General features: G+C 40.0%; 1 long non-coding RNA gene across 1 annotated transcript in view; it reads left to right on the top strand.

The window, feature by feature from the left end:
- The window catches only part of LOC105999608, a 56791-nt gene extending 54843 nt beyond the window's left edge, over nt 1-1948 (top strand). The window contains exon 3 of the long non-coding RNA XR_001175739.1: nt 1849-1948. This is a non-coding gene — a long non-coding RNA (uncharacterized LOC105999608). The remainder of the gene's footprint in view (nt 1-1848) is intronic.
- Nucleotides 1949-13011: the final 11063 nt, after the last annotated feature.

The raw sequence follows: 13011 nt of genomic DNA, 5'->3' as shown, positions 1-13011 counted from the left end.
AAAAAAAAAAAAAAAAGTTTTTGATTTAAAGAAAAGCTAAAAGTTGCTAAAATCTTCTATAAGAATGAAACCTAAGAGATATATAGAGCATTTGGTGCTGTATTGGTTTAAGGCCTCCATTGCTGGGGTGGGTGTGGGGTGGGGATGGGAGGAGGTGTCTTGTAATGGATCTCCTGTGGATGAGGAGGGTCTGCTGTATTCTGGAAGCATTGTTTGATTCTTCCTTCAGTTTTGTTGGGATTTGTTTCTTGTGTTTTGGGCATTGTTCTTTTATGTGTACACCTTTATGATGCTCATTTTTTCTAGTGAATTGTGGCCCCCCCCCCCCATACATCATGTCCTTCACCATTTCTTATAAAATCTTGTCTGTATCATCATTCCAGCTTTCTTGTTTACCATCTGCTGGAATATCTTTTTGCGTCATCATACTTTTCAGTCTTCTAGAATCTTAACATTCGTCTCATTTAGACAACATAGTTGTATCACTAAAAAAGTTGGTTTAATCTCACCCACAATGGGTAATTCTATCTATTTACAGTGAAAGTGAGTACTGACTGAGAATTGCCATTTCATTGTTTATATGTTTTGTGTCTTCTTGTTTCTTAATTCCTCCAGTACTACCTACCTTTTTATTTGATTTTTCTAGTGTACCATTTCTTTTCTTTGTTTGTTTTTGATACAGGTTCTTGCTGTGTAGCTCAGGCTGGTTTGGAATTCTCTATGTAGTATAGACTGACCTCAATTTCTTCTCAGTCTTCTGGTCTCACCTTCCCGTCCTAGGATTATCTATACGAGCCCTTATACCTGGCTCTTTATTCTTACTGTTCCATTTTGTATGAAGTATCCCTTTCAACATTTTCCTATAGCATAGGTACAGCAATAAATTCTTCCAGTTCATGTCGTTCTAAGAGGGGATGGTAAGCTTTTTTCTGCCAAAGGTTATTTGGATATTTATGTGGGCCATTCAAAGTTAATAATACAAACAGATGGCCACAGGCATGTGTTTCTGTCATGTGTTATATACTAAATGATTTTGAGGGCCTATGGACTAGATGTTCCTCACCACCATTCTGAGACTATCTTAATTTATCCATTGAGGGAGAGTTTTGGTACACTTGAAATCTACACTTACTATAGAATTACTGTTTAATAACTTGTCTTTCAATGATTTAAATATATCATACCTTCTGACTTGATGGTTTACAATCAGAAATAGGCTGTTAATCTGGAGATTTCTTATGTAAAGAATTATTTTTCTGTCTCAAGAGTGACACTCTTAGGTCTCTTGAATATAGTATATCTCTTGATTATAGTTTGAGTACGGCATGTCTCTATGTGATCTCTGGCTTAACCAAATTTTTCTGTCATATCCTCAAATATTCTTTTTGCCCCTTTCTCTGTATTTTCTTCTGGAAATTTTTGTCTTGAAGTATAGCATCCTGGCTTCATCAAAAGATGTTGTCTTTCTTCCTGTGACTAGGTCATACTTCTTTCTTTATATCTCTTGTGATATTTATCAGACAGTTGGAATCCTTTTTTTACATGATTCTTCCAGTTAGTAGTGTGTGTGAAGGTTTTCCCAGGTCATGTCAGAGTTTGATAGGTGATTTATTTTAAACAACAAATACCTTGCAGCTTGCTTATCCATTTACCTACTGAAGGATATCTTGGTGGCTTTTAATTATGAATTGTAATTGTAAAATAAGGTATCATAAACATCCTTTTTTAGGTTTGTCTGTGGACATTGGTGTTCAAGGTATTTGGGTGAATACCAAGTAGTGTGATGATTGATGATGCTTATTGATTGTAGTTTAAAGTAATTTATTTTATTTATTTTTTAATTAACAGGATTGCCTTTGAAGTGGTTTTTAAAGTTTTGAATTACACAGAATTCGCTGCACTGTGGAACAACCTTTCCAGCAATGATTACTTCAGAGTTACCAGTGTTACAGTAAGTATTATAATTCCCTTTTCCTTTTTAAGGGAAAAATGAGTAATATTATCTATCATAATGCTCTTTGATGGTACAAATCAAATATGTTCTTTGATACTGGGATAATTTAAATCTATGTGTTAGGACATACAACTTCCACATCCACTCATAGCCTTTGCTATTAGAACATTGATATCTTCACTAATGTAGTAGGACAAGATAGGTGTTAATGTCCTGTTTTGGTGGTCAGTAGACTGGCCAAAACCAAATTTGGCATGCTGTCTGTTTTTGTAAGCAAAATGTTGTTGAATTGGAGATACATTCATATCTTTATGACTGTTAACGGGTCCTCTGTACTACAAGTTGTCATAGTGACTGTTTTTTCTAGAAAACGTGAAATACTCAGTCCAGTGATTTACAGACAAAAGCTTGTTGACCTCTGTCCTGTATTTACTCCTTTTCTACTCTTCCCTTGCTCTTCTGCTCCATTACGATTCTTTCTTTCCCCTGAGATGGAAATTGTTGAGCCATTCTAGTTTATAGAAGAAGCTTAGAGAATGCCAGTTGGTAATTTTGGTTATATATAACTGGGTTTGTTGGATTTGTAGACAATTCTTCAAATTGGAATTTATTTGGGAATCGCTGAGAAATATGATTACAGGAATATTCGTACTATTCTTTATATCCTTTAGTTCAAGATGTAAATCAGGGGATCTGTATGCTTTGACCTTGTATGATGATACTTTAAAGTAAATGTGATAGCTATTTTAAGTATTTCATTACTACTTCACTTCATTTCTATACCTATTTTTCAGGAATTAGTCCTCTAGTATCCTTTTTTTCTTTCTAGTCTCCTTTTTTTCTTTCTTTGCTTTTTGTTCTTATGCACTTTGTTGTTGGTTATGGGGCTTGAACTCAGGGTCTGAGCACTGTCCCTGAGCTTCTTTTATTCAGTACTAGTTCTCTACCTCTTTGAGATACAGCACCATTTCTGGCTTTCTGGTGGTTAATTGGAGATAAGGGTCTCACAGACTTTTCCTTGCTAAGCTGGCTTCAAACTGCGATCCTCAGATCTCAGCCTCTTGAGTAGCTAGGATAACATGCATGAGCCACCATGACCCAGCTTTGTTAGGCACTCTTGCATTTACCTATTCAGTTCACCTTTCTTTCTTTCTTTTTTTTTTGGTCGTGGGGTTTGCACTCTGGGCCCGAGCGCTGTCCCTCAGCTCTTCAGCTCAAGGTGAGTCCTCTACCACTTGAGCCACAGTGCCACTTCCAGTTTTCAGGTGATTGGAGATAAGAGTCTCATGGACTTTCCTGTCCAGGCTGGCTTGGAACCGCGATCCTCAGATCTCAGCCTCCTGAGTAGCTTAGATTACAGGTGTGCGCCACCGGTGCCCAGCTCCATTTATATCTTTAATTGAGATATCTTTCATCTACTGAAGTTCCTCTGAGTCCTCAAAGCTAGGGTAGCTGTTCTGTGCTTCTACATTTCTGTATGTTTTTTTCCCTAGTTCCATACCTTGTATACCTACAAATTCTACCTCCTAAATTGAGCACTTTTATGGTTTTTTTTTTTTTTTTTTGTGGGGAGGCAGTAGGGGTATGGTCAGCTCCTAGCACTTACTGGTTGTTAGGCAGACCGTCATAAACCGAGAAAGAGGCTGGTTTTAAATTGTGTTTGTATTTAAAGTGGTTGTATTGATACTAATTAAGGTGATGTTTTGTTTTATTTTTGTTTTCGAGATCCAGACCTAAACTCAGTATCTGCCACTTCTACTCATTGGCTGTTGCTCATCCGTACTTCCAACATTTCATGTTATGTTGTGTAACTGAATCATTTTTCATGATGAAATTGTAAAACTGTAATATATGTGTTGGTAGTAGAAAATAGTGATCTGGAGTTTGGATGCCTGAGCTCTGGTTTAGATTTGTCAGCTAGATAATGTTACCTGTGATGCATTGAGCTTTAATAAGTTTAAAGGCCTAAATTTTCTGGATGTCTTGTGGATGTGTTTGTAGATATTATTTTGCTTAGCCCCTACATGTATCTAGTAATAACCTTTAGTGTTAGTTTTTCATCTCTGATGAAAATAGCTGAGATAACCAATTGACTCTGTCTGTCTGTCTGTCTGTCTTGTGGCACAGGGGATTGAACTGAGGACCTCATGATTTGCTAAGCTGGTCTCTACCACTTGAGTCACACCTCCAGCTGAGATAACCAATTTGTAAGGAGGAAAAGTTTATTTTAGCCTACAGTTTCAGAGATACCAGCCTATGGTTATATTGCTTTGTGCCTGTAATGAAACAGCATATTGTGGTGGAAATACGTAATGGAGAGACTTCTTACCTCTCCATGGCTGGGAAGCAAAGAGCGGAGTGGACTAGAATACCAATAACCTCTCAAGTATATGCCACTAGTGACCTGACTTCTTCACTACTAAAGCTTCTCCCATCTTCCTGTAGTGCATAAGGAACAACGTTTTTAATACATAGACCACAGTGGGACACTTATCTGAATCATAGCTTTCTGCCCCTGGCACCAAAAGGCTCATGTCCATCTCATAATGCAAAGTACATTTAGTTTTCTTCTAATAATCTCTACAGTCTTCTTGTTGTAACATTGCTGAGAAGTCTAAATCCAAATTCTCCTCTGAGGCTCAAAGCAAGCTCAGCTGTGAATCCTTGTAAAACTTAGTACCAAAACAAACAAAACTTTGAAGATACAGGTACAGGGGCAACATTTTGCGTTCTCAAAGGGAGAAATAAGAAATACTAAGGAAGAATTGGATCCCAGAGCAAGAGCAAAAACTCAGCAGGATAAACTTTTATCATAAAGTTCCACATCTGGGACCTCAGCCCTGCTGGTGTAGGATGTGCTTGGAGGGCGTGGTTAGTAGATCTCTGAAGCTGTGCTGGTGCCACCCACCTCTCCTCTCTGGGGCTGGCTTTGTTTCCTGGCTGCAGCTCTTTTCTGCAGGCATTGCAGATCCTATTGTAGACTCAGCTCCACTCTTATAGCCTAGCTTGTCAGAGGTTCTTTGCGGGGACTACTCGGAACCTGCCACACATTGCATACGTTTTGAGGCTCTTCTTTGAAACCTTTCTGGAACCTTCCACTCCAGAATTCTGCATGCCTACAAATCTAGCACCGTGTGGATGATGCCAAGGTGTCAGCTGTACCTTTACTTGGTCTGTTCAGGTTGCTGCAGCTGCAGCTTTTGAGCATTTTGCCCATTGAGTCCTTGGAAACAGATCACAGGGAAACCATTCTCTGATGCCCTAGGAGTTCTCCTCTCCAATGAGAGACGCCTGCGTTTTCCAGTGAGGTACCATGAGCCTAGCTATGAGTTTGGTGTTTTGTTGATTCCTGAGAATGCCTTAAAGCATCCTTCCTGTGTTGGCTGCACAAAGCCCTTACCCTCATTGTAATGACGCCACCAATGCCAGCCACACCTTTACTCACATTCCTTTCCTTGACTAGGCGTCAGTTTTTCAAATCTTTCTACTCTGCATTTTTGCTACAGATTTATTAGTGTAAATCAAAAGCAGCGTAGCGAGCGGGATGTCCAGCTTCAGAGCAAATTTCTTCCTTGTGGTAGCGACGGAAGAGTAAATTTAAAATGAGTGGTGTTGAGAAAGGCCAGAAGATTTTTCTTCACAAGTGTTGCCCAGTGCTAGACTGTTGAAAAGGAAGGCGAGCACAAGACTGGGCCTCATCTCCATGCTTCTGTTTGGTCAGAAGACAGGTCAGGCAGCTGGATTGTCTTACACAGAGGCCAACAAGAACAAAGACATCACCTGGGGAGGTGATACATGATGGAGTATTTCATCCCTGGAACAAAATTGATCTTCGCTGGCATTAAGAATTCAGGAAAAAGGGCAAATTTGATAGCTTATCTCAAAAAAGTTACAAATGAGTAATAGCCACTGCCCTATTTATTGCAAAACAAGTGCCTCATAGCTTTTTAAAAATAATAATGAAATTAAAAAAAATAATACAACAGAATTCAGATCACGAATGGCTGTTGAAGTAAAACTGGCTTGTGGTTAAGATAAATATGATCTTTAAAAAAATATTGTTTTGGGGCTGAGAAGGTAGCTCAGCGGTAGAGTGCATGCCTTGCAAGCATGAGGCCCTGGGTTCGATTCCTCAGCACCACATAAACAGAAAAAGCCAGAAGTGGCGCTGTGGCTCCAGTGGTAGAGCGCTCGCCTTGAGCTGAAGAGCTGAGGGACAGCGTCCAGGCCCAGAGTTCAGGCCCCATGACTGGCAAAAAAAAAAAAAAAATATTGTTTTCCTTTTCTGTGATAATGATTAGACTTAGTAATGCTCAATTTTTCAGGAAGATAGGAAGAATACCTGTAAAATATTAGTTTTATACTTAGATTTATATAACTAGTTATGAGGACTTTTTTGGGGGGGGGGCTAGTCCTTAGGGCTTGAACTCTGAGCCTAGGCACTGTCTCCCTGCTGGTGTTCTTAAGGCTGGTGTTCTACCACTTGAGCCACAACGCCACTTCTGGCATTTTTAGTAGTTTATTGGAGGTAAGAGTCTCATGGAGTTTCCTGCCTGGTCTGACTTCAAACTGTGATCCTCAGATTTCAGCCTCCTGAGTAGCTAATATTATAGGCATGAGCTATCAGCGTCCAGCTTATGAGAACCCCTTTAATATTGAGGAAATCACTTTACCATCTCAGAACTGAACAAGATTCATTTATGTTTCAGTTTATGGTCCTTAGCCTGTTACAGGCAATGGATGAAGATGAGGAAGCAATGACTGTATTTTTGGTCTTGACTATGACAATTTAATTAGAATTCTGTCTCTGAAATCTGTCTTTTACTTATTGAAAGGCATTTTAGTGTGGCTTATGTGTAAATGTCAAATAAAGAATGTTTAACCCTTCAAAAATACTCATCCTGCTTCCAAAATATTTTGTTACTTTAACATTTCTTCCTCTAGATAACCTAGTTTTTTTTTACCTTTATTTTCAACCTCCCACAAAGTCTCAGAGCATGGACAAAAGAAATTCAAATTCCTTACTGTGGTATAACATTAGTGGCCCTCAATCCAGTTCCCAAGAGAATCCTTCTTTGTTAACATTTCTTCCTTTACTTTTCTCTCTCCTTCCTTCCTTCCTTCCTTCCTTCCTTCCTTCCTTCCTTCCCTCCTTCCCTCCTTCCTTCCTTCCTTCCTTCCCTCCTTCCCTCCTTCCTTCCTTCCTTCTTGTTGTTGGTTGTGGGGCCTGAACTCTGAGCCAAGGTACTATCCTTCAGCTTTTGAGCTCAAGGTGAGCGCCCTACCACTTGAGCCACAGCACCACTTCCGACTTGTTCTGCTTATGTGGTGCTGAGGAATTGAACCCAGGGCCTCATGCATGCAAGGCAAGCACTCTACCACTGAGCCACTTTCCCAGCACAATTGTTAACATTTCTGTGTGCATTCTGGTCTTCTGAGTCATCACTGGAATTGTCTGTAAGTTGCATTCTAGGATTCTAGCTTTCTCGTGTCTTCTTTCCCCAAATGTGTCCAAATTTATCCTGAAAACCAATTCTGAAGGCTTCTCAACCACATCATCAGGTATAATCAAAGTAGTGACTCTACTTTTCAATATCGGTTTTCAGTATTGATCAGTTTTCCTTTGCTGTTAACAAATAACAAGTGGCTGAGATTCATCAGTTTTTTTTGTTGTTGTTGTTTTGTTTTTTATTTTTGCCAGCTCTGGGGCTTGAACTTAGGGCCTGGACATTGTCCCTGAGCTTCTTTTGCTCAAGGCTAGCACTCTACCACTTGAACCACAGCACCACTTCTGGCCTTTTCTGTGTCTGTGGTACTGAGGAATCGAATCCAGGGCTTTTTGCATGCTAGGCAAGCACTTTACCATTGAGCCACCTTCCCAGCCCTGATTGATCAGTTTTAAGAAGGAAATATTTATTTTCTCAATGAAAAACTTTTCAGTGTATAGTCCACTGACATATTGCTTCTGAGCTTGTGGCTAGGCAGTGTATCATGGTGGCAGCAAGTTGTAGAGATAGAGGAAGCTATTGCCCTCATGGTAACCAGGAAGCAAAGTGACAGAAAGGAGCCCACAAACAGTATTCCCTTTAAAAGAAAACCCCTATTGACCTCATGTATTCCCATGGCTTCTAAAAATTCCAACACCTCCCATTAGTGCCGGAGGCTGACAACTAGCCTTTAACACATGCCCTGTGGGACCTTAATCAAACCATAGCACTAATCCTCATTGTGGAGGTTAAGGAAACCTCAGTTTCCTTCATCTTTAAAGTGAAGACATGTTATAAACTAGGTTTTTTTTTTTTTTTTGTCAATTCAGTTATATTTTAGAATGCAGATATTTTAAAAGGTGCTACTAAGCTGGGCACTGGTGGTTCACACTCATAATCGTAGCTACTTGGGAGGCTGGTGTCTGAGGATTGCAGTTCTAAGCCAGCCTGGGCAGAAATGTTTGTGAGAGGGGCTGGGAAGGTGGCTCAGTGGTAGAGCGCTTGCCTTGCATGCATGAGGCCCTGGGTTCGATTCCTCAGCACCACATAAGCAAAAAGAAAAAAGCCAGAAGTGGCGCTGTGGCTCAAGTGGTAGAGCGCTAGCCTTGAGCTGAAGAGCTGAGGGACAGTGCCCAGGCCCAGAGTTCAGGCCCCATGACCGGACCCCCCCCCCCCAAAAAAAAAAAAGAAAGAAAGAAATGTTTGTGAGACTCTTATCTCCAATTAACCACCAGAATACCAGAAAAGGAGCTTTGGAGTGCTGGCCTTGGATTTAAGCCCCACAACCAACCCCCCAAATAAAAAAAAAAGTGGTTACTCATCTAACGTTGACATGAGTTCCTTGGCCTACTTAGATATTATAATTATTGATGGATTTGTCATCTAAATCCAGTTTACTCACACGCTATCAAAATGTTGCTTACCAGATACTTACATCCTGTAAGTTTGTTAAGATCTGGGTAGATACATGAAGAATAGTCTCACTATTTGTTAACAAAGCTTATAAAGGTAGCTGCAATAATAACAGATACATGGTTCCAAATTGCCTTTAGTTAATGTTATTAGTTGGAAGCATTACAAGAATTTTCACAGGGTTTTAATCTAATTCTCTTAAGAGTGAGACAGTTGGGGGGGAGGGGGGAGGCTGGGAAGGGATGGGAAGTGTAAACAAAGGAGGAGGCTGCAATGCTTGGTAAGAAATGTACGCATTATCCTGCCCATGCAATTGTAACCCCTCTGTACAGTATGTTCACAAATAAAATAAAATAAAATTATAAAAAAAAAAGAGTGAGACAGTTGAGGTTTCAATGAGAGAAGTGTATGGTAAAAGAAAAGAGCTATTCATTAGTTCCAGAATGAAAAAATGGCATATGCACAGTGTATATATTTGAGGCCTTGAAATAAAGGTATCCCCATATTTTTTTTCGTAGTTAGAAATGGAGTATTACATGAAATACACCTTGCGAAAGAGTGGAGCAGTATCATATTGGATAATTACAATGAGATCAAAGGAATAAATACTGAAGACATAATTTTGTAATTGCGTCATTATTATTATTACTGTTAGTATTATTGCTGCAGCACCAGGGATTGATCTCAGGTTTACTACTTAAGTGATATTTCCTTCTCTTTTGCGTTTTTTTTTTCTTTTGGTCGTGGGTCTTGAACTCTGGGCCTGGGTGCTGTCCCTCAGCTCTTCAGCTCAAAGCAAGCGCTCTACCACTTGAGTCACAGCGCCACTTCCGATTTTCTGGTGGGTCATTGGAGATAAGAGTCTCACGGACTTTCCTGTCCTGGCTAGCTTTGAACCTCGATCCTCAGATCTCAGCTCCTGAGTAGCTAGGATTACAGGCGCCCTGCTATCATTTTAGCTCTTGAGCTAGTCATATGGGGTCTGATTAGCTTAGTCTGGGTTAGTCTTGAATTCATGTTTCTCTTTTACCTTCTAAGTAGCTGAGATTACAGTTCTGTTCTTCCATGTCTGGCTTCTGTAACTTACCTGAGGTTTTTATTACACCTGTATGTGTGATAGAAATTACATTCTAATTGTGTGCTACTGTTGATCATTTTACAGCTCTGCATTTATGGGTGTTACTTCCTTGGTAGTTTGAAATTGGCTCTAGTTGAAGTAGTTGCACCATGAAAATCATCAGATACGGGGCTGGGAAGGTGGCTCAGTGGTAGAACGCTTGCCTTGCATGACTGAGGCCCTGGGTTGATTCCTCAGCACCACATAAGCAAAAAGAAAAAAGCCGGAAGTGGTGCTGTGGCTCAAGTGGTAGAGCGTTAGCCTTGAGCTGAAGTCCCAGGCCCAGAGTTCAGGCCCCACGACCGACCTCCCCCCCCAAAAAAAAAAAAAAAAAAAAAAAGAAAACCATCAGATACTCCAAATCACGACTTGGTTTATTGTTTTGTCTGTGTTTGGTTATAGACACCAAGTAATGGTCAAGAAATTGTTAATAATGTGGATTAAGAAAAGTTCAGCCGGGCACTGATGGCTCGCATCTGTCATCCTAGCTACTCAGGAGGCTGAGATCTGAGGATAACGGTTCAAAGCCAGCCCAGGCAGGACTCTTTATCTCCAATTAACCACCAGAAAACCAGAAGTGGCGCTGTGGCTTAAGTGGTAGAGCGCTAGCTTTGTAGAGCTGAGGGACAGGGCCGAGTTCAAGCCCTACAACTTATACCCCCCCAAAAAAGTTCAAGAAATCATTAATAATATGTATAAAGCGTAAAAGTATTAATGATTGTCTATGGCCATTAAATAATCAAAAATTGAGAATTGTGATTTAGCAAAATAATTCCTCACAGGATTGATTACTACCAAGTGATGTGATGTTCCAATAGATGTCTTTTTTATATAGCTTACATCTTTTTTTTTTTTTTTGCCAGTTCTGGGGCCTGGGTGCTCTCCCTGAACTTCTTTTTTGCTCAAGGTTAGCACTCTACCACTTCCAGCTTTTTCTGTGATTAATTGAAGATAAGAGTCTCATGGCCTTCCTACCCAGTCTGTCTTTGAACCATTATCCTCAGATTTCAGCTTCCTGAGTAGCCAGGATTATACGTGTCAGCCGCCAGTGCCCAGCTCAATATAGCTTGCATCTTATCCACTAATGAACAAAACTAGTAGCCATCTTTTCCTGTCAAATTTCCTGTTAGTCAGTTGCATCCATTATTACATATGGATGTAATATGTTAAAAATCATTTTGTGAGAGTTGGCTATATGGAATAGAATATTATATAGTTTATTACTGTTCAGAAATTATGTTTTAAGCATTCATATCAGAAACGTATGATAATGTGCGTGTTGAAGAATTGCTTGTTAGCATATTGCGTTCAGAATTTTATAAAGTCCTCTCAAGCACCAATCTTTCTTTTCTTTTCTCTCTCTCTCTCTCTCTTTTTTTTTTGTCCGTCATGGGGCATGAACTCTGGGCCTGGGCGCTGTCCCTCAGCTCTTCAGCTCAAGGCGAGTGCTCTACCACTTGAGCCACAGCGCCACTTCCTGTTTTCTAGTGGTTTTATTGGAGATAGGAGTCTCACGGTCTCTCCTGCCCGGGCTGGCTTTGAACCGTGATCCTCAGATCTCAGCCTCCTGAGTAGCTAGGATGACAGGCCTGAGCCACTAGCGCCCGGCCCACCTGCAACTCTTGATTGTTTGGTTGCACTTGTTTGGAGCTTGGGGCCAGTTTCAGGATGTATTTTCATTGACACGTGACTAAGAAGCTTAGAAAAGTATAATACAATCCTAGGAAGAGGTGTCTATGTATTTTAAGGGTTTTAGTTATCCTTTAAACATGCATAAACTTTCAGAGGTATTTGTAACTGTGTGCCAAAGGGTTAGAGCTTGTAATATTCTATACCCACTTATGATCTGATTTGCTATGTCTAAGTTTTTTCTCTATTTATAGAAGTTTTTCATATGAAAAACTTTTTCTGACAGGAGACAGTATAACCGACCTTCCCCAAAATAGTCATTTTCCAGCTTCAGCAGATACCAAAGTATGGCTAGTCTTGTTTCTTCTTTTCACCTCGCTTCCTTTTTTTTGTTTTCTTCACGTTATTTTTAACATCGTCCTTGACTTTATTCCACTTGTAATTATGTCAGTTGGTATTGTTGTGTGGAAATACACAAAACTTTCCTATACTCTACACAACAGTGTAGAGTCAACACTGAAGGCTTCTCTGACCTCAAAAAACATGGAATTTCTCTCTACCAACAAGCAAGCAAGCAAGCAAGTAAGCGGGTTTGTAACATAGGCCTCAGTTGGGTATCCTAGAATTGAATTCAGTTCTGACACTTAACTACCTGGAGAGAGTGTCAGATGCCATAGGTGAGATCTCAGTCCTCAATACTCACCCCCTCCCTTAAATGCCAGTTTCAAGTCCCAGTTTGTTTTACCTGTGCTTCTGGAAGACTGTCAGACAGTCCCTCCTCCCCCAGTAGGTGTGATTACTTTGCTTGAATGGCTTACAGCATTCAAAAGAAACCTTAACGTTACCCATTTATTACAGAGGATATTCTAAAGAAGAAAGAGAAAGAGAAGCACAGGCAAGGTGTGAGAGAAGGGCAGGAGCTTCCATCTTCCACTCTTGAAGAACAGCTGTGTATTGAGCCACCCAGAATCTCTAAATCTCTGTTCTTCTGAAAAGCCTCAGAGCACATCTAAAGCTAGTAGACTAGTGAGGGGATCCAACAAGCCTGTCTACTTGAGCATTATTCTTGGCCTTTTTGCACACCATTCTGTAGTGCCCCTCTGTAGTGAAGATAGAATTTTATGACATTTTGGGTGAGGGTAGGTCACGTTTTTTTTGTGGCCCGCTCCAAGACAAGAAAGTAGAGGGACGATTGGAGTTTCTATGACCTACCTTAGGGAAGAGAAATTGCACTTTCTGTGTCCCCCAAATGAAAATATGAGTATCATACTCAAAGTAGTATTTTATTACTATTATGAAATAATTACCTACATAGTCGATAATCATTTATTTCAAAAAGCTTTTTATTTTCTGGTTTTTATTCTTATGACTACATCTTTATTTATTTATTTATTTATATTTATTTATTTATT

This window comes from Dipodomys ordii, unplaced genomic scaffold (assembly GCF_000151885.1).
Source record: "Dipodomys ordii isolate 6190 unplaced genomic scaffold, Dord_2.0 Scaffold193, whole genome shotgun sequence".
NCBI lineage: Eukaryota > Metazoa > Chordata > Mammalia > Rodentia > Heteromyidae > Dipodomys > Dipodomys ordii.
This window is presented reverse-complemented; position numbering and strand designations above follow the sequence as displayed.